At 43.8% G+C, this 22,500-nt stretch overlaps 2 protein-coding genes across 5 annotated transcripts in view; one reads left to right on the forward strand and one right to left on the reverse strand.

The window, feature by feature from the left end:
- The window catches only part of LOC309507848 (protein YIF1B), a 29,779-nt gene extending 15,260 nt beyond the window's left edge, over positions 1–14,519 (reverse strand). Inside the window, exon 1 of the mRNA XM_082182306.1 lies at positions 14,026–14,519. The gene's annotated coding sequence lies outside the window, so the exon portion shown is untranslated. The remainder of the gene's footprint in view (positions 1–14,025) is intronic.
- Positions 1–22,500, forward strand: part of LOC309507816 (uncharacterized protein) — a 138,625-nt gene that overhangs the window by 14,467 nt on the left and 101,658 nt on the right. Inside the window, exon 1 of one of the 4 annotated variants that reach the window (XM_082182248.1) lies at positions 8,961–9,068. The exons of 1 other annotated variant lie outside the window; for it this stretch is intronic. The gene's annotated coding sequence lies outside the window, so the exon portion shown is untranslated. Of the gene's footprint in view, positions 1–8,960; positions 9,069–14,975; positions 15,113–15,548; positions 15,763–22,500 lie in introns of those variants that run through there. 2 more of the 4 variants (XM_082182247.1, XR_014209242.1) reach the window with 2 other exon arrangements.

Consider the following 22,500-nt stretch of genomic DNA (forward strand, 5'->3'; position numbering starts at 1 on the left):
ATGAAATGCCAGTGGTTTGCTTGCAATTGGCAAAGGTGCATTATCACCACCAACTGGGCTGGAGAGTCTATTATTCAAGCTCTCAACGGAAGAATGCACGGGTGTGAGGCGTTTGGAAAAATAGGTCCACAGTTTTACAACGAATGGTAAAACGTACTCGGTTACCTAACGTAACCTCGGTTCTCTCTAGAAGAGGGAACGAGTATTGCGTAAGTTGCTTACGCTACGGGTAAAGTTGTCTTTTCTCGAGATCTGAAGCCAAAAAATTATCCTTAATTTTGTATTTATTGTCAACGCAGTGCAGCAGACAGCAGACCATGGCAGGCTGTATGAGCGTGCTCATTGGCTGTCCTGCGGCAACTGCAGCAGCCTACCAGTGATCCCTGCGTGACGTCACGCTCCACGCGCCTGGCCCGCCAGAAAGGGTGTGGCTAGCGTGTATAAAAGAGGGGCTCACAGGCTGGAATTCTGGTTTTCATAGACTGAAGCGAATAAGCTCGTGGCGCGACACGGCAGGTTACGCAATACTCGTTCCCTCTTCTAGAGAGAACCGAGGTTACGTTAGGTAACCAAGTACGTTCTCTTACGAGAGGTTCTCTCGTATTGCGTAAGTTGCTTGCGCTACGGGAACCCCTTGTCAACGCCGTGCGCGCCGAGCATCAATGCATGATTCCCAGGGAACCCGGGGAAAATAACATGCGAGAACAGGCGGCCACAACGCGGGCCAGCACATGTCATAAGCACTTCATAAGGGTACAGAGCGGCACTGCCGGTCTGTGTATAAACCCGAGGTGAGTGCGGCCAGCAACGCGGGCCAGCACAGTACACAAGCACATCACAGGGAGAATATATAGAGCGGCCTCGCCGGTCCATGTATGAAAAGTGTAAGCCCTAGCGCCACAAGTGAAGACTTGGCGGCCAGCAACGCGGGCCCGCACTAATACATCAGCGCATGATGGGGAAAAATACAGAGCGGAACCACCGGTCTGTATAAAGAGACTTTTATCCCTAGTGCAGCTTACCAGAAAAGCTAGTAATACACAGGAGTAGTCTGCGCATAATAGATGGGCAGAACATACATCCCGCTTAGACTGATAACAGTTTAGCCTGCAAGGCGGAGACTTCCAGATTATAAAATCTCACGAATGTGGAGGGGGAGGCCCAGCCTGCCGCCATACATATGTCGTGAATAGAAATCCCGCTAGACCAAGCCCACGAAGAGGCCATGCCTCTGGTGGAATGGGCTCTGATGCCCATAGGGCACTGCAGGTGTTTGGACGCATATGCAGCTGCGATTGAGTCCACTATCCATCTGGACAGACTCTGTTTCGAGGCGGCGAGACCCTTGGTGCGCCCACCAAACGAAAAGAAAAGCTGCTCGGAATGCCTGAAGGCGGCGGAGCGTGTGATGTACACTCTCAGCGCCCTGACGGGGCATAGGAGGTTATCACTATCATCACTGTCGGATGCAGGCAGAGCCGACAGGGAGATGATCTGCGCCCTAAAGGGAGTGCCAATCGCTTTTGGGACGTAACCATGTCTCGGTTTGAGGATGACTTTAGAGTCATTAGGTCCGAACTCGAGACACGCAGGGCTGACAGACAGCGCGTGTAAATCCCCCACGCGTTTTACTGATGCCAGAGCTATCAGAAAAACGGTTTTAAGCGAAAGGTATTTCAAATCCACGGAATTTAATGGTTCAAAGGGAAAAGCTTTCAGGGCCTCCAAGACCAAAGAAAGATCCCAGATAGGAACTGCGGGGGGTTCATCCTCCTGGCTCCCCTAAGGAAGCGGATAATGAGCTCATTTCTTCCTATTGCATGGCTGCGCGTCGTCACAGCGAACGCTGCGATAGCCGCAACATATACTTTGAGCGTGGAGGGGGACCTGCCCTTGTCCAACAGCTCTTGTAGGAAGGAGAGCACCCGCGAAAACCTGCATGTGCGTGGATCCAGGCTCCTAGTGGCGCACCATTTAGTGAACACTGACCATTTAGACGCGTAGAGTCTTTTCGTGGAAGGGGCTCTAGACTGCGTGATCGTGTTTATGACCCCTTCTGACAATTCAACGGGTATCCGTTGATTACCCACGCGTGCAGAGACCAAAGCTCTGGGTGGGGATGCCATATCGATCCGCCGGCTTGAGAGAGGAGATCTCTCTTGACCGGGATCGGCCAGGGGGGTGAGTGCGACAGCCTCACTAGCTCTGGGTACCAAATTTGGTTCTCCCATCGTGGGGCTATGAGAAGCACAGAGTGGCGCGTTTCCCTGATCCTCTTTATTACCTGTGGTAACAGAGAGATCGGAGGGAAAGCATACAGCGGGCGGCTGGGCCAGGTTTGGGCCAGCGCGTCCTCGCTCTTTGAGAAAAACCTCAGGCAATGAGCGTTGTCTTTTGACGCAAATGACGCGTTCTCGACCGCCATCATCTCCAAACAGTTTATGTGGAGGCATTTTTCCTGGTCTGACCACAGGCCAAAGACCGGTTTGCCCTCGAACAGAGCACCCCAACCTGAGTTGGATGCATCCGTCGAGATAACTTTGCGGTGTGAGACGGCTCCCATTATCACTCCCTGCTGGTACCAGTCGGCCGCTAACCAGGGTCTCAGCGCTGAAACGCATCTCTGATTCACTCTGATTCGAATGCCGCCGGACGCCCAGGCTCGGCGAGGCACACGGGCGTTCAACCAGCGTTGTAGGGGGCGCATATGTAAGAGACCCAGCTGAAGCACTGCTGCAGCTGACGCCATATAACCCAGCATCCTCTGAAACGTTTTACATTTACATTTACATTTACATTTATTCATTTAGCTGACGCTTTTATACAAAGCGACTTACAATTGCTATATATGTCAGAGGTCGCACGCCTCTGGAGCAACTAGGGGTTAAGTGTCTTGCTCAGGGACACATTGGTGTCTCACAGTGGATTCGAACCCGGGTCTCTCACACCAAAGGCATGTGTCTTATCCATTGCGCCACCACCACCCTTTTCAGTGGTGCGGCGTGGCCAGGTGCTGGATACGGCGCGCGCGCTGTATCGACAGCCGAGCCGTCATTGCCACAGAGTCCAGTTCCAAGCCCAGAAAAGAGGTTGACTGACTGGGCAGTAATGAGCTCTTGGTCCAGTTGACCGCGAGACCCAAGCTTTCCAGGTGGCTGAGAAGCACTGTTCTGTGAGAGATGAGTTCTTTCTCTGACTGTGCTAGAATCAGCCAATCGTCCAGATAGTTCAAAATTCGCATGTCCTGACCTCTCAGGGGAGCGAGAGCCGTGTCCATGCACTTCGTGAATGTACGGGGTGCTAAAGACAGGCCGAACGGCAGGACGGTGTACTGATATACCTGACCGTCGAAGGCGAATCTCAAGAATGGCCTATGACGGGGTATTATCTGGATCTGAAAATAAGCGTCTTTCAGATCGAGGGAGATAAACCAGTCTCTCGGGTGAATTTGCGCGAGAATCTGTCTGGTTGTGAGCATCTTGAACGGTCTTTTCATAAGAGCCTTGTTCAAGTATCTCAGATCTAAAATTGGTGGAGAAAAATTGAAAAATTGAAAAATTGAAAAATTGGAAAAATTGGCTAAAAAGCTCCATCCTTCTTGGGCACGAGGAAATAACGGCTGTAAAAACCTGCCTCGCTCATAGAAGGGTGCACCGGTTCTATGGCCCCTTTGCACAGAAGCTTCGCTATTTCTGCACGAAGTAGGTGTGCTACTTCCCCCTTCACTCTCGTCTCGGTTCGCGCTCGAAAGCGCGGGGGACGGCGAGCGAACTGCAGTGAATAGCCGTCTCTCACTGTGCTCAGCACCCATTCTGACACGCCTGGAATAGCTTCCCATGCTTTTACATGTATAGCTAAGGGCAGAATGGCCTCCGGGTTCCGATAGCCGTGATGTACGGGCTCGAGAACCTGATTCGGAGGCGTGGGCGCGGTGCGCGCGCCCTCGGTGCTTGAATACGGCAGCTCGCATACAGAGATGGCTGGCCGTTTTACACACATTATCCCGGTGGCTTTGGACGGGGAACATATTGTGCGATGGACGGCGCGCAAGAGCGGCGCTGGGGGTGCAGTGTTCGTTAGTATGTGTGAGCGCTCGGGGGCGGGCACAGGATTTACACACCGCGAGTGACCGGTAGTGATGGGCCGTGTAACAGAGCGGGCAGTGGGTAGGTGTGGTCACGGGGCTGTGGACACGTGACCTACGTTCAACACTCGAGCGGCTTTTGTCCGCTTTTTGAGAGTGGGCTCTGATAGAGACACGGGGTTTATAGTGCTTGTGTGTAGGGGTGAACACAGAAACGTGGGCACATTTCCTACATTTGAAACACATGCTGCGTTATCCGAATAACCAGACATTGAGCTCTTTTTGAGATTTCTCTGGGTCGCCGTGAAAACGGCGGTTGAGTGCAGGCGAGCGGGTCGATTTACCGGCTCGTTGGCTGCTAGATAAGCGTCTGCAGTAGCCATGACGACGGGGACTGACAGAGCGTGAAGCTTAAAGTAAAAGTAAAAGTTACCGTATTTTCCTCCCCAGTGCTGGTAGGAGGACTTCGCGGGCTCGGGTTTCAGCGCGATCTTAGGTCGAGGTCCCCATGAGGGAGGCGGCCTGTTGCGGCTGGTCGAGCGCGATCCAGGGCGGCCGCCCTGTCGTCGCTGCAAAGACGGAGGTCGAGCTGGACACTGTGTGGAGCTTTGTGCAGGCTGGTCACGTGGACGGCGTGCGGCTGAGCTCGAGCGTCGAGGCAGGAAAAGGTTCATAGCCTGCGTGGTCTTTTGTACCTCCGAGAAGCGGTCAACGATCCCGTTAACCGCTGGGCCGAAGAGGCCGGTGGGGGAGAGCGGGGCGTTGAGAAACACGTTGCGCTCAGCTTCCCTCATGTCGGCGAGCGTCAACCAGAGGTGCCTCTCTGTGACGGTCAGCGAAGACATGCACCTTCTAAGAGCCTGGGCAGCAGATTTCGTGGCGCGAAGGGAAAGGTCCGTCGCGCTGCGTAGATCCGTTATGGAGACAGGGTCCGAACCTTTCTCGTCCAACACACGGAGGAGATCGGCTTGGAGGATCTGTAATATCGCCATGGAATGCAGGGCTGATGCAGCTTGTCCAGCGGCAGTGAAAGCGCGGCCGACAAGGGCAGACGTGGTCCTGCAGGCTTTAGACGGGAGGGCAGCCTTTGAACGCCCTCCAGAGGGCGGGCAAAGGTGTGCTGCGACCGCCTCTTCCACGGGTGGAATGGCATTGTACCCCTTCTCGGCGGCACCGTCAACCTGTGAGAGCGCCGCGGAGGTATGGTAGTAAACTCTCGCGGAGAATGGAGCGTTCCACGATTTAGAGAGTTCCGTGTGAAGCTCTGGAAGGAAAGGTGCAGTCCTTGACGCGGGTGCTCGGCGTCAGAGGCCAGGATAGAACAGCTGTCAGCGGCGGCGTCCTCGTCCAGTTCATCCGCCTCATCCCCTGAAGCGGCGGCGGCGCGGGCGAGTGCCGGTGGCTGTGCAGCCGAGAGGGGGGGCGGAGAGGGAGAAAGAGAAGCTCGAGGGAACGGATCCGGCGAGCTTCTCGTTGCCGCGGGTGACTCCGGTGGTCTCTGGGAGCGGCGCTTCTTTCTGCGCGGCCCCGCAGGGACAGGCGGAGTGACAGCTTCGTCGTTGAAAGCTTCAAGTCGAGCCCGCAGGGTCGACATTGAAAGCTCCTCGCACTCAGGGCAGCCGCCCGAAGAGAGTGCGGTGGCGGCGTGCTCGCGGCCCAGGCAGAGAGCGCAGATGACGTGGCGGTCTCCATGACTGAGCGGGGCTTTGCACGAACCGCAGGAAATACGAGGCATTTTGATAAAAACGCCTCGCGCTCTTTTAGGAGAGAAAGTGTGTGTCGCGGGACGAAGACACACAGCAGTGAAAGGATATGTCGCCGGATGGCGTAGCAGGCACGGATGGCTGAAGGCGGCGAAGACGGCCGGCTTCCTCAGACGCTTCCTAGGCTTGCTGGTCGCTGAATTCAACGGCGGCGGCTCTCAAGATCCAGCGATGCGAAGAGCTTCGCTGAAGACATGAAAATCAGAATTCCAGCCTGTGAGCCCCTCTTTTATACACGCTAGCCACACCCATTCTGGCGGGCCAGGCGCGTGGAGGGCGCAAAGCGCCCTCATTGGGCGTGACGTCACGCAGGGCTCACTGGTAGGCTGCTGCAGTTGCCGCAGGACAGCCAATGAGCACGCTCATACAGCCTGCCATGGTCTGCTGTCTGCCGCACTGCGTTGACAATAAATACAAAATTAAGGATAATTATTTGGCTTCAGATCTCGAGAAAAGACAACTTTACCCGTAGCGTAAGCAACTTGCGCAATACGAGAGAACCTCTCGTGAGAGAACACCTGTTTGAAAGCATCTTTTGCAGCGATTTTTGTGTGAGCATATCAGTGAACACCCCTGACCACTCGGTGAGTTTCACGTCTTTGTAAACGAACGATTTTTCCAGTGCACCTTGTAACGGACAAAACGTTTCTTTGATTAATTCTGTACTTTTTGTATTTTTGTTCTTTAAGTATTTTTGTTAAGACCCTGTTGAGATGTATTGGAGTCACGGGCAGTAACAACAGGAACAGTTAGAGGGCGCTATTGCCTGGAGTTAATTGGGTATAAAAACACTGACACCATAGAGCAAGTCAGTTCGTTTGGTAGAGGGAAATCTGAGGATTGATCTTGTGCTACCGTCTTTCTCATCCAAAGTCCTGTGTTGAGAACTCTTTGAGTTTCTGCTCAACTGTGAGTATGGTTTGGTTTATATTTGATGTTGTGTTTGTTTGAGATCACTGATGTTAGTTATTTGATTTCTTTCTAGAAAGGTCTTTTTATTTACCACATGTTCTTTTGTGAGCACGGACTGGATTCTAGAGACAGTGAGTCCAAGAGTGGTCCACACTAGCATCAAGGCTACAGCACATGGCCTTGCACGTGGTCAGCTATGTGGCGCTGAGGACAGCTATTCATTGAGCATATCTTTTCTCATATGGAGGATTATAGGATTACTATCATTGCATCGCACTCAATCTTTGCATCACACTCAAATAACTTTGGGGATCTGACTCATTGCATCTTCATCACTTCATCATCACACACCTTATCAAAGACAGAACATGCCAAGAGATAAGTTTTCATCTCATTGACTCTTTATTGAAGAGACAAAGACCTCCAAGATCTCTGACTTTATTTCTATTGTCTTTTTGACACATTTATTAAGCACTGGTGAAAAAAATAAAATTGAAGCAAATGATCATTTGTTTTGTGAAGAGTCATTTTTATCAGTACATGTCAAAATTCTGTTGAACCCCCTCAGAGTAACATCTTTAAAAGAAAGGAGGTGTTACAACCTATGCAACCGTTGTATAGGTGGGGGGTGCTACCACAAAAACCTAAAATTCTCGGGACAGCAGCATTTGTCCAAATTTCAATCTTAACCATTGTATTTCATCAGAAACTATCTGAAAACAGGGCTTTAAGTGTAAAATACCGAACTTGTCCTTTAAGCTTTGTATTAGTAGAAAAGCTGTAGTATTTTCGAATTACCGTGCTTTCCACCCTCATATCCCCCTGAGGCGAGAGATTTATGAATTTTTTGTCTGGAAAAAATCCTCCGATGACACAAAAAATGTCATTTTGCGTCATCTGAGGATTTTTTGGCCAGAGGCTAAAGACTACATCCAGTAGAAGGAGCTGTTCCGCATTTTTTCAACCCACCCATAGAGGGTGGGATCTCACTCACAGAATGTACACATAGTATCAGCCATCTTTCATTGGAAGCTAAGCTAGCAGGCTCTTGTTCTGTGGAGAAAGCTGAGTAGTAGGGGTTACCATCCTATTTTTCCCGGACATGTCCGGCCGTCGAGATCGTCCAAAATGTCCGGGATTCGGCTTTTGCTTTCTGCAGTCGCCATTCATTGTTTACATGCACACGTTTTGTTTCAATCTAACTGAATTCATTCCGATTGGTGAATCTGAATGTAGTGTTTACATGAACGCTAAACAAGTGATCGGTTGATGTGCGTTTTAACATTGCTAAGAAAATTCCCGCCCCTCCGTGAAAGATACGAGACCGGTGCGTCTCACAGGTGTCGCTCATCAGTAATCACGCCACCGGCCTCTCATCGTTCTCCCACGGCCCTCAGTCTCGTCCTGCTCGCCACAGTAAACATAATGAATGGCGACTGTAGAACGCAAAAGCCGAATCCCGGACATTTTGGGCGATCTCGAAATCCCGAGCAGACTCGTCACGGAGACTCACTAGTAGCCTAGCCTTGTTGTTTTAAACTGCGCTCTCTTACCGGTAGGCGTGGCTTGGGAAAGGCCTCCTAGGGCAGCGAAGCAAGTGCAAAGTTGTTGTCTTTCATCCACATAAGCCAAAAATAAATTTTCTGGCTTTTCTTAGTCTAGAAAGCTCCAAATTCAAAAATAATTTCACATTTCTTCTACATACAGTAAATGACCCATTTTAAATACACATTCATCTGTCCAGAGGTGAAGTATCCCTTTAAAGTGCCTTAAAATCTCAGGGCTACACTAAACGATTAAAATGAATAGATCTGGTCATTCTGAGATGTTCCTGATGTAGAAATATGCCACAAGATCAAGGTAAATATTTGATTTTATTAGTTTTGCATTAAGTCCTATCTTGCATGGGGGAATCCCGAAATCTCAAAATGTTTGCTGAGCTCACAATTAAAAAAAACTATTTCAAATCAGCAACAAAATCTGACATGAATTTCCCCCATTCATAAGTAATTTGAGTGCAAAATAACTCTTTGGTAAGTCTTTGTTTCTTACAGGCAACAGCAATTGAATTTAGACTTGTAACGTACTTCACATCTGAATGATACCAAACATAAAAGGGAAACAACAATAGATTCAAAAGATACATATGTAGTATGTAGATTTTCTCAGTGTACTTTTAGTGACTTGAATCAGGGGGAAAGGAAGGGAGAGGAGGGTGCACAGATAAGGAAGGAGAAAAGTTTGGACATGTCCTGTGCTCTTTCTCTAAGGTCTTCTCTCCAGGGTGCGTTTTACTGCTTTATTGCAGGGTGAGTTTGATCTCAGCTTTTGTCTTAGCAGGAAAATCAAGTCTTACAAAACTATAAACTTTTATCCCAGTTCTTCTGTGATAATTTGAATTAGTGTAATATAGAAATACTATAACTGTGTGGTTGAAAAGAATGTCTGTGAAGCTGTTTCATACAATTACTTCACACGTAATATACACTTTTAAAGTATAATATCAATTTGAGTACAATGTTCTTCTTTTACACTAGGCACGGTTAAAAATGTTGCATGTGTAATCCTTACAGATGTAGGCATAAAATAAATGGAGATAGCGCTATCTTCCTGTAGAATACTGTAACAAACATTACAGACAAACTGGGACTGAAAGAGCTTTGTGAAACACATTTAATTCTGCTTGCCATGTTTGCTGTGAAAAAAAAGAGTCAAGCGGCAGCATCTCACACAAAAGACTATAAACACACACACACACACACACACACACACACACACACACACACACACACACACACACACACACACACACACACACACCCCACCCATTATTTCCTGAGTACATAACTTCCTGTTATAATGAACCGTGCGCAGAGTTCATGGCAAACATTACTTTAATCATTATGTATGGGGTGCCGTTTATAAACCGGCTCACGCTGAAAATAACAGCAACATTTTGTCACACTAAGCTACAAACAGTGTTTAAACAACTGGTATGAATTTTTGACGGCCACTTTTTAGCACATTTACAACAATATTTGTCAACTTAGAGATATTTTAAATAGTTAAATCTAAATATTAAATGTTACACCTAAATTTTAAATGTTAAATCTAAATCTAAATGTTAAATCTAAATCTAAATGTTAAATCTAAATGTTAAATCTAAATCTAAATGTTGAATCTAAATGTTAAATCTAAATGTTGAATCTAAATGTTTCGGGTGAAACTAAATATTTAACTAATATGCAAATTTAGATTTGATAAATGATAAACATTTAGATTCAACATTTAGATTTAACATTTAGATTTAACATTTAGATTTAATATTTAGATTTAACAATTAGATTTAGATTTAATATTTAGATTTAACATTTAGATTTAACAATTAGATTTAGATTTAGCATTTAGATTTAACCATTTAAAATATCTCCAAGTTGACAAATATTGTTGTAAATGTGCTAAAAAGTGACCGTCAAAATTTCATACCAGTTTTTTAAACATTGTTTGAAGCTAAATGTGACAAAATGTTGCTGTTATTTTCAGCGTGAGCCGCTTTAAAAACAGCGCCCCATAATTATGTATTGGTGAGATGTGAATATTACCAGCTGCATCAACACAAGTACACTCACATTATTTGAGGAACTGAAAGATGTTATGTTGGGTGAACGAATATAGGCCATCACATGCCCTCTAAAAGTTTTAACACTGTGATTGTAATTTCTTATTCAGTAAATGGGGAAGACTGGGGCTAGTTGTTATAAGGGCTGTATCTCAGTAACTATAAGGTTTTCAGTCAATAAATGTCGTGTCTATTATTTTATTTTATTTTTTATGTTGGTTTCAAACTAGTTTAAAACCATCTTAAATTATTATTTTATTGTATTTTAATTAAAATTAAAATTACAATGACATCATGTTCTTACTGTTGTGTTTTGCAAAAACTGAACAAAACCACACTGACATGCATTCAGACCAGAATCAACTATATAATGAAGAGTGATTTTATCTGAAAAGTTGCACTGTCAAGTCAAGTCAAGTCAAGTTTATTTGTATAGCGCTTTTCACAATACAGATTGTATCAAAGCAGCTTCACAGTATTAAATTAAAATAATACAACAAAGTTTGTTTCAAGAGGAATTTATTGATTGATAAAATTAAATTAAATATCCCCAAAATATCCCCAACTGAGCAAGCCAAAGGCAACTGTGTTCTCAGGACAAGTGAACCCTTGTGGAAAATAAGTGTATTGAATTGTATTGAATGCAAAAGAGATTTTTGCTGCTTTTCATTAAAATTAGTTAAAGCAACACAATTGCTGTACATTTTGTTTCTACTTAATGTAATCGTGTCCGATCTATCTGTAGTTCACTAGTTGAAACTACTTATCGTTTTTTGTAGCATTAACAGAAACTGGGCTATAGGGCTGGATCAGGAGAGAAAATACTGAAATTAAGCGTTATTTATGTGTTTTTGAGTCGTACAGCCACAGAACAGCTGTACTAATGTTAGTGAAGTTGTTCATTGCAAACATGTGCTATGCATTTGCTCTGCTATTTAAACGTACAAGAACAGTCAAGAATGAATAATCTGTAACTATAATCTTTAAGTAATTAGATGTGTAATGTATTGACAAATGTTAGGTGATTTCTTTAGTGTGTCATAGATCTTAAATCTAGTGTTTATATAACATTGTTGTTTTTCCTTTTATTTTTTTATTTTTTTTTTGTAAATGGCGTTTGACTTAATCTTTGCACATTTGCTTTGTAAACACTATCGGTACTTCCACATATGTAACTCGATCTAAGTGTTCCTTACAACTTACCTAAATATCCAGTGATCCATGGATATTGACATGCAGCCAGGATCGTGTTTCCTGACATTTATATGTGCCTGATTTTGACGCTGGGGAAATATAAATTCATATTCAATATAGGTAGGTCTAAATCTGGGGGATCACTTGTAGCCTATATATCGTCATATCGTCCAGCCCTAAAACTTGAATAGTTTTTGTCAGTGTTTATTTAAAACCATCAAATAAGGCAGAATATACAATATTTGTCAATACAATACATAACAATACAATAGGGTATGATTTTACCCGGAAATTCAACATATTGAGGCAAAATGATAACTGCAAACCTCTCAGTCTTTTTGGCACTCGGTGGGCATAATCTCAGCGATTCCTGCCGACTCATACCTCTATCCCTCACTCTCCTGTCGAGTAATAAAAACACATCTCTGTCGCATTTACAACATCTCAAATCTACGGAGCCCCTAAAGGGACGTGGTGGTGGAAAACTTTTTAGGATGGGAGAATTTCCTTTTTTCAAAACTTTTGCGTTCCCTCGCAAAATTATTTGCGCTCCCACGTAAAACTTGTTGTGAGCTCGGACACACACTTCCTGTTTAACCTGGCAGTGTTTCAGAGCTCCGCACGTTAATGGAGCGTTTCATAGTGTTTGAACTTGGACTCAAATATAAAGAAATGCGGTCAGTGCTTAACTCAAGGAGTTCAGTGAAGTTGGCAATATATTCCCATAGGCTATTCGAACTTCCCGGATCAATATTCTTGAGCTAAACGTTGTTAAAACACAAACGACACCTATTTACAATCACAGTAACCTAGACAACGAGCTACTACCCAGTTCTCCTCAAAACGAGAGTAGAATATTTTGTAGAATATACAGTTTGTACAGTATAAAATCATTATGTCTATGGAATGTCCCCATAAAACATTGAAACTCAACATTTGTGGTGTGTGTGTGTGTGTGTGTGTGTGTGTGTGTGTGTGTGTGTGTGTGTGTGTGTGTGTGTATTTATACATTAGGACAACCATATATAAAAATATGAATAACTGTCAAGTTTCCCAGATTTTTGTTACAGCTCTGCCCAAACTTGAAACGGCATTGAGCTTTACTATTTTTTTTTTCTTCTGTTTGCAGAGGTATTGCCAGAAGTAATAGTAGAAGCAGTAGTTGCAGTAGGTTGATAATCTTTAAAAGGTAGATTGAAACCAAACAAATATGCATTGATAAAAATAAAGGTATTTGTGGCGAGGGGGGCGTGGTTTTGCGAAATCTGTAGCGGGAGAGAGAGGACGGAGCAGAGCGGTGAGTAAGTAGGTCAAGTGCAGATGATAAACACCTGTGTCTGATTGCAGTAATTGGCGTGGAGAGACCGGATATAAGCCGGCGGGAATGGGAGAGAGAGAGAGAGAGAGAGCTAGGCTGCGTTCCAGTCCAAAATTGTAATGCCCTTCACTTGCTAACTTCCCTCCGTCTCGTTCACTCGGATGTACGTCATTGCGAGTGCCCACTACTGGCGGAAACTGCAATGGGCTGAATTGGAACGTCCTAAGCCCTTGATCTCTTGGAATCAGCTGTGGAGTTGATTTATTATTTACATTTTGTTTCCCTTTAAGAATTTGTTTAATGCAGCATCCAAATGTTTATAGGTGTGTTTGGGTTGTTTTAAATTAAAAAATATATTATTAATATATCATAGAGTTGTCTGTTGTGGCGGTGATTAGATGAGATATGTGGTGACGTCACAATCGTACTGCATTGTGGGACATATAGGTGCCTGAAGTGTACATTTGAAGCAGACTCGCTCCCTCGGTCAAAATCGAGGGAACGAGGGTCTGTCCATATAAACTTCCCTCGTCCACTTCACGAAGTGGAACGCACTTCAAAATGGCGGCAGGGATTCCCCCAAGGGGAAGTACTTAGGGAAGTTCGCAAGTGCGTGTCTAAAAGTGGACTGGAACGCAGCACTAGACTGGGACCTTGTCTGCTGCCTACCCTTTACAGAGAGATCGACTCGAGAATCTGGACTGTTTATTTTTCTTTGTGCTGTGCTTGTGTGCACGGTGAAGGCGCTCTGTGCGCAACCTTTTATTTATTTTGAAAAACCTGCTAATAAAAACGAGTGTCCCAGTATTCGCCGACCCCTGTCCTCTTCCTTCCCTTACCTACAACCCTGAACCATATCACAGTATTATTTAAACTAACATTTAACATCTCATTCACCATCAGCATATTAACTATAATCAACTAAATCAAATGCCTTGACAATACATTATAAATGTTAACAAACTTAAAGCACACCTTTAAAACTCAAATAATTGTTCAACCCAAATCATACAAAGCTTAGCATCAATCAGTACTGTAGCAAATTCCATCACATAAGCTGAAACACAATGCTGACATTTTACAACTTCAAAGTTGAATTTTACATCAACATAATTTAAATAGTTAATGTTCATACCAGTTGCGTCGTCAAGCTTGAATTTGAGCTGAATGTGTGAAAGTCCGTCCCTGCGTCTCAATGTCCATACTATCAGTCCTAAACAGTATGTGAGATTAAAATAAGTGTGTCCCAAAGCATAGCCAGAAGTCCCCGGATGGTCTACTATTTCCGGTGGATTTTCGAAGTGTGGATCGATCCGTGCTCACTATAACAGCTACTATTACCCACAATCCATTGTGCTTTGGAGGAGGAACTACAAAAATGGCGCGACCGATGGCGAGAGGTTTAGGCCCTGTCCCAAATGGCACCCTAAGCACTCGTGGTCTTCCTACTCCGCACTTTCGTGACGTAATGCCGCTTTGACTGTCGGGAAGAAGTCTGCTCCGCAGCTCGCATCAGTGCAGGGCTCGGCAAAAGTGCGCATCGAGGGCGCATATCGACCGCAAAGGGGGCGGTTGATATGACAAATAAAATGACAAATGGGACACCCTACGGTCTCACAGACTTAACGGACACGCGCAGCCATTGTAAGCCCACAAGACCGAAAGTGCATATGAAGTGTGCCATTTGGGACAGGGCCTTAGATAAAGGTTTGAGTGACTTATCAAAGTTTAACCTGATAAAAAAAAAGTAGGTATAAGTAGGCAAATTGAGAGGCAGCACTTGTTAATCAATGAAGAGGCCTTCTTGACAAAACAATAACAGCCATTTTTTTTCTTTGTTTGTTGTTGTTGTTGTTGTGTCAGAAATTAGCTATTTACATATAGGCCTACAAATACATTATACGCTGTATCAAATCATATTATCTTCTCACCAACCCCCGGCCCCTGATGTTTCGGGGTCAGTCCCTGAAAAGTTTACAATCTTTAAAAAAAAAATTGCACAATGTTGGAAATATTTACATTTTAAACCATGAAAGCGAGCCAGTGGACATCACACAAGCAATGTGCAAACTTTGCTCTAGAGTTATGCCGGCGTAGAAGTCTCAAACCTTAGTCCATGATTCACTACAGAAAGTGAAAGTAAAAACATCTGACGCTGAACTAACGGTGCATGTTCTCTCAGAGACGATAAGAGCTGAATCTACTTCATTGTGCTGATAACGGTAGGCTATAACTGTCTTCATTTATTCTCTTAATATTTCTCTTGTGAAAAATGAGAAGAGAAGTATTTTGTGTTAAACAAGTTGTTTTTGAAAAGCAAATCGAACTAATCTTGTAATGTCCTCGAAGCTCGTCGGTTATGTGATGCGCTGTAAAATGATTCCTCCAACAAGTATCGTGAACAAGTCACGGCTGACCATAAAATCTGAGTAAATGCTCGCATTTTCAATGACTTTCTCTGACTGGTGTACACAGTATAGCAGTGAAGCACGGCCTCTTTTTTTTCTTTTCAGTTTGACCCCAAATATGAAAATACACTGGATAATGATCACAGGCCTAAAGGCTAGTCAGTATTTATTTTACAATGATAGTTCAAATAAGTAAATGAATAGCCTGTGTAGGTTTGATGAGGACAGGGAGCAAACTGTTTTCTTTTTTTTTTTGCTTGTGTTTGACACTTGTACTTGAGTCGTTTGCATGTTGCAGAGCAAAGACACTTATCATGGCACATGAAACCGTTCGCTGAAAACTCCTGCCAGGTGTTTGTGCTGAAATTAACCCGTGTCAGCAAGTCATATCTGAAGAGCTTAAAGGATTATGATCTGTGCTTTTTGATGAATGCTTATCAGTTCTGTCACAATGTTTTCATGAGGTAGGCTAAACTTATTTTATATTGTCTGGCATTTCCCCTTTTTCATTGACATTTTTCAATGGTATTAAATTAAAATATCTGATGGTAAAAGTAGTAGGCTAAACAAAACCACGAAACACACACAACATGCAAAACATCAGACATCTCTTGCAAAAGTAAACACTATTTTAACTCTTCCAAAAAATGTGTTTTTGTGTGTAGTAACTCTACACACAAACATCAAATGATTAGCCACACACACGCCAAACTGCACACAGATGTGAAATATGTAAAACACTACAATCTTGTGTCTTTTGCTTGTTCAGTGTGCAGTGGAGCGTACAGGAGTTTGTCACACGTACACTATCAGAAATATATGAAGGTAAAATAGTAGCAAAACTCGAGAGCACGTAAATGTGAATTTGAGAACTTGTACAATAAATATTTGTACTTGTACATGAACATTTGCACTCACAGCTCCAATGTGAAAACCTGTAAAATAAAAATCTGAAGTTGAATGTTGAAATTTGCACTCGCATACAATAGTCACAAACCTGTATTCTGAATCTGAAGCTGCAGACAAGTAGACACAAATGTGTAAAATGCCATTCACAGAAATACAACGACAGACACAAACTTGTAATATATATTTTGCATTTAATCTTACATTCACATTCGCAGTACTACCTCAAATAGGCACTTGCAACTTCTCAAATCTGTCACTGCAATTTCAAATTTCGCGCCTTGACTTTTGCTACTCTTTTCGCGATATATCAGGTGCAAAACTAACTTGTGCACTTGAAACTCAGAGGCGGCGAGAGAGAAAGGGGGGCGGGAGTGGGGGGTTCAAAGGAGCCGTTTTATTGGTTGGCAGCTAGCCAATGAAATGAGACTTAGATGATGTCACGAAACCCGCGTGCACTGAAACGCTAACATGGCTTAATGCATTATTAGACTGATATTAAAAGAAATAAACGATATTATCAAACTCAGTAAACACAATGCTTATAATGCATACTACAGAAAAGCAGATGAGCACAGAATATGACGAAAGAAAGCAAATGTGTGTTCAGTGCAAATAAACGTGCCTGTGTTTTATTATTAATGTAACGAATTATCGTTTTTTTTATTGTTTTTTCTTTTTTCTTTTATAACTGTTGGTCCATTAAGCCTCATTAAGCGTTTTCTTGGTTTTCTATGGGAGGAAAATGTACAATTAAACGTGTTGCGTTCATATTCTGTGCTCAATTGCTTTACTGTATGCTTTATTTGTATGGTATTTCCTGAGTTTGGTCTTTTAATACCACTGTCTCAAATAAACGCGTTGCGTTCATATTCTGTGCTCATCTGCTTTTCTGTAGTATGCATTATTGTGTTTACTGAGTTTGATAATATCGTTTATTTCTTTTAATATCAGTCTAATGCATTATATGGAAGTTTTTTCCTAACATAATTAAAATGAAAATTTAAATTGTTAACATAAATAAACCAAAGTATCAAACCAACTGATCAAATAATAAATCAAATGGTCAAATTTTTAAATAATAAATCAAAATCTACATAGCATTAAGCCATGTTAGCGTTTCAGTGCACGCGGGTTTCGTGACATCATCTAAGTCCCATTTCATTGGCTAGCTGCCAACCAATAAAACGGCTCCTTTGAACCCCCCACTCCCGCCCCCCTTTCTCTCTCGCCGCCTCTGAGTTTCAAGTGCACAAGTTAGTTTTGCACCTGATATATCGCAAAAAGAGTAGCAAAAGTCAAGGCGCGAAATTTGAAATTGCAGTGACAGATTTGAGAAGTTGCAAGTGCCTATTTGAGGTAGTACTGCGAATGTGAACGTAAGATTAAACGCAAAATATATATTACAAGTTTGTGTCTGTCGTTGTATTTCTGTGAATGGCATTTTACACATTTGTGTCTACTTGTCTGCAGCTTCAGATTCAGAATACAGGTTTGTGACTATTGTATGCGAGTGCAAATTTCAACATTCAACTTCAGATTTTTATTTGACAGGTTTTCACATTGGAGCTGTGAGTGTAAATGTTCATGTACAAGTACGAATATTTATAGTACAAGTTCTCAAATTCACATCTACGTGCTCTCGAGTTTTGCTACTATTTTACCTTCATAGAAATAGGGGTACTGTAGGAGTCCATTTCTGTCGCCCAAGGTACAATCTACACTACCGTACCCCATAGGGCTTATTATTGGACCTCAAGTTACATATATGTACCTTTTTGAGTGTCAAAAAGCATTAAAAGGTACATATATGTATATAGAGTATGTATGTACAATTGATCTAATATTTATACATATTATGGCATGCCGTTCAGGAAATTATTGTATTTATAATATGAAGTTTGAGCTGAGGTGGACAGTAACAGTACATTTACTTGAGTATTATTTTTTCTGGAAACTTTTTACTTTAAAGGGGTGGTTGATTATGATTTCACTTTTTTTTTATCTTTAGTTAGTGTATAATGTTACTGTTTGAGTAAAGTTACGACACTCAAAGTTCAAAGAAAAGGAAGATATTTGGAACACGCTGTCCATGTTGAGAAGAGGGAGAGTTGTTGTAGTCGAGCACATTTGTGAGTCTGCTCAAGCTGTTGCATATGTCTTTTTACATGCAATACAGTACGCAACACAAATGCAATAGCATGTCACTCTCTAAGCATCTTGCAACAGTTCCCACACAAGCAATTTAATAGATTATCATGACAGAATATGCTAATCAAAGACTTGAAGAAGTTAACTCCACATCAGCAACATAAATTCATCAACTAACCATTCAGAAACGTCATGTTGCTTCTAAATGTTGTCACTTCTTCTTGAGTCTCTCCATCATTGTCTGACTCCGGTTTGAACATAAAAGGCAGAACAGTTTCTGACATCGGAGCTGCTAACACACACACACACACACACACACACACACACACACACACACACACAGGAGGGAGCCAAGATGGCAGCGGTGTGAATGGTCACGTTTTTTAAGCGTCCAAGCAGTTTGAGGAGTTTAAAGCTAACAAGATGAGATTTGAGTATGTAAAGTTCAGATTGTGATCATTTGTTTCTTTTCTCTCGATCATTTTTGGCAATACTTAACTTTTGACTTGATATAATGGGCAAAAAAAGGAATAATCAGTGCCTTCAAGAAAGCGCTATATTAGCTGGACACCTCGTGGGAGAGAGCTGCATGGAGTCGGCCGATCTGGAGAATATAATATTGAGACAGAAATCGGGGCCAATGAAGAGCTTTTTGCAAGGCCTGTTTGGTACTCGCTTAGATGGAATCTCAAGCTACAAGGGGTCCCAGAACACGATGGAGAAGATGCGAGAAGCGTGACGATCGACATCCTTAGATAGATGATCCCTAGTATCCAGAACAAGTTGGATTATGTAATTGGTGTTGTACACCGCCTGGGGCAAAGGAGATCCGACTGAGCACCTCGTAACATCATCATGCGTTTTACCATGCGAACCTACAGAGACATGTTATGGCGGGCTGCAAAATACTTTCCCTTCTGATACCCTCTTGATAGAGGCCAATGCAACCAGGAGTACTGTTTTACAGGACAGAATTTTTAACTCCGCTGACTGCAAAGGCTCAAAGGGTGTTGTCTGAAGTGCTTAAAGGACTAGGTCGTGCTTTCCCAGCGACTTTCCTTCAACTGCATTGTGATGTGCGGCAATAGCGCAACATACACTTTAAGGGTGGAGGGAGACAGCCTTCGCTCCAACCCTTCTTGCAGGAAGGAAAGCACGGCTCTGATCGAGCAAGATCGGGGGGTTCTCCTCGTGAGAAGAACACCAGTCAACGAACAGGTTCCACTTCAACGCATAGAGGCGCCACGTAGAGGGGGCTCTAGCGGAAATGATGGTGTTAACTACCGCTTGGGGTAGGTCACCTAGAACCTCCGCGTCCCGTCCAGGGACCAGACATGGAGTTTCCAGAGGTCTGGATGCGGGTGCCATAGGGTGCCCCGTCTCTGAGAGAGCAGGGAATGGGCCAGGGAGGGGCTGTCGCGAGGAGCACTAGTTCCGGGAACTAGGTCCGGTTGGGCCAATACTAGCAAGACCTGCTCCTCGTCCTCCCTGACTTTGCACAAGGTCTGTGCAAGAAGGCTCGCTGGGCGAAATGCATACTTGCATAGGCCCCGGGGCAAGCTGTGTACCAGAGCATCCGTTCCGAGGGTCCCCTCGGTCAGGTAATAGAACAGTTGGCAGTAAGACGTGTCTGGGGCAGCAAACAGATCTACCTGTGCGGTCCCGAAGCGCCTGAAAATCTGCTGGACCACCTGGGGATGGAGTCGCCATTCTCCCGGTAGCACCTGCTGCCGTGAGAGCTCTTTGGCTGCACAGTTGAGCAGGTCCGGAATGTAAACGGCACGAAGCGACCTCAGATGCTTCTGACTCCAGAGGAGGATGTGGCGGGCGAGTTGTGACATGAGGCAGGAGCGTAGACCACCTTGGCGATTGTTGTACGCAACGGTTGCAGTGCTGTCCGTACGGATCAGTACATGCTTGCCTAGTAGCGGTGTTTTGAAGTGACTCAGCGCAAGATGTACTGCTACTGCAGACGTTACCGTGGCTGCAGATGCCATATGCCCCAGGAGCCTCTGAAACAGTTTCAGTGGAGCCGCTGTCCTGCGTCTGAGCGAGCTCACGCAGTTCAACACTGACTAGACACGGGCCTCAGTGAGGCGAGAAAAGAGATCCTCTGCCCGGGGGTGAGTTTGACCAATCGTCAAACCAATCGTCCAACCGAGAAGGTTCGGGACGTGGTGGAGAGTTCCACTCAAGCCCGACCTTCTCGGTGGCCCAGGAAGGCATTGCTGCCCACTCTGGATCGGACTCGGGCAACGCTACACTCCCCGAAGGGGGTAACACAGCCGAATCTTCATCTCCAGAGGAGCGAAGCTCCCCCTCCGATGCTGCGATAGACATCTGGTCATCAGGAGTGCATTGTAATATGTAAAATGGGATTTTCCAATACTTTTTTTAACTTTTTGGAAAAAAAAATGTTTTGCAACAGCTGGCCATTGTCCAAACAACACAGACAGTTTGGAGTCTACATCCCGTCATCTTGAGGATCATATTTTCATTATTGCAACATTCTTAATGCTTATTTTATGAGTAATCGTGTTCATGAAAATGTTGCTGAAAACATTATGCATCATTATTGAAGGAATTTATGAATTTAAGGAGTAGGGCTGCAACGATTCGTCGACGTTGTTGAAAAAAATCGATAATAGAAATAGTCGACAATGAATTTTATTGTCGAAGTTGTCGCCAGACATGTTTTTTCCGACCGAGTGAGGCATCTCTCTTCATTACAATCTCTGCCGAGAGTCGCACATGCGCATTAGCTTCTCTGCTGAGCGATAACATACAGAAATGGCGGCGTCCAACGCAGCAGCTGCGCGTACCAAAACATCTAAAGTTTGGGAGCATTTTAGCCTGGATACGGCGAATAAAAAGATTACCTGCATGGTTTGCAAAGCAGTCCTTGCGTATCACGGCAGCACATCGGTGATGCACGAACATTTAAAGAGAAAGCACGTCGGACAGTTGAATGAAACGGAGTTTGACTCGCCTCGGTAAGATTTAAATAACATGGAAGCCAATACGTTTTGTTTTGGATGTACATTGTACATTTTATAAGCGTATTTTTGCTTAAAAAAAAAAAAAGAAAAAAGGATTTAACGTTATGCCCGACTGTGCCTGACAAAAGTATTTTAAATTAAATGCATGCAGTCTGAAGAAGAGAGCCACCATGGACCCCTTTCTGCAAAAGAAGCAGACGTGCACCCCACAACAGGCGAATGCCCTCACTGAGTCAGTATTGCAGATGCTGATCTATGATATGAGGCCGCTCTCCATGGTCGATGGTGCTGGGTTTCAACAAATGATAGCCCAGTTCAATCCAGACTACATCCTGCCATCCAGAACCCATTTCACCCACTTGATGGAGCAGAAATACAGTACAACGTTTCTGAAGGTAATTGTTTAGAATGCACACACAGTCAGACATATTTCATACAAAAAAAAATAAAAATCACAAATTTAATTTAAAAGCAATTTTATATATAAATATATCTATCTCTCTCTCTCTCTCTCTCTCTCTCTCTCTCTATATATATATATATATATATATATATAAATATATATATTAAAGCTGAAATACATAACTTCGTTTTTGTAAAATCATAGTAGCTGCAATTATTAAAAATGTAAAACTTGTATGTTGAATAGTTTCTGTTGACATGTAGGTTTTTGCATGTTAAATATTTTCAAAAATCTAATTTTGTGTTTAAAGGTAAAGCAGATCCTAAAAGAGGTAAACAGCTCCATCACTCTGACGAGTGATGTTTGGACCAGCCATGCCACAGAGGCATATCTTGGAGTTTCGTGTCATTTCATCACCAAAGACTGGCAAATGAAGACTTTGAACCTTGCCACTCTACCCCTGGAGGAGAGGCATACTGCTGCGAACATCATGATATGGATGGAAGAGGTGATAGAGAAATTTGACATCTTGCCTAGCAAAATTAAAGCAATAGTACATGATAACGGGTCTAACATGGTGGCGGCAGCTCGACTCCTGGAAGAAAAACACGGTTGGTCTTCAGTCCGCTGTGCTGGCCACACCCTCCAACTTATCGTCAACAGTGCCCTCAAAGAGCCCAGCATCAACAAAGCTACTGGTGCTGCAAGAAACCTAGTTGAGCACTTTAGGAGAAGTGAGCTGG

The sequence above is a fragment of the Leuciscus leuciscus genome (genome assembly GCF_965113295.1).
Source record: "Leuciscus leuciscus genome assembly, chromosome: 10".
NCBI lineage: Eukaryota > Metazoa > Chordata > Actinopteri > Cypriniformes > Leuciscidae > Leuciscus > Leuciscus leuciscus.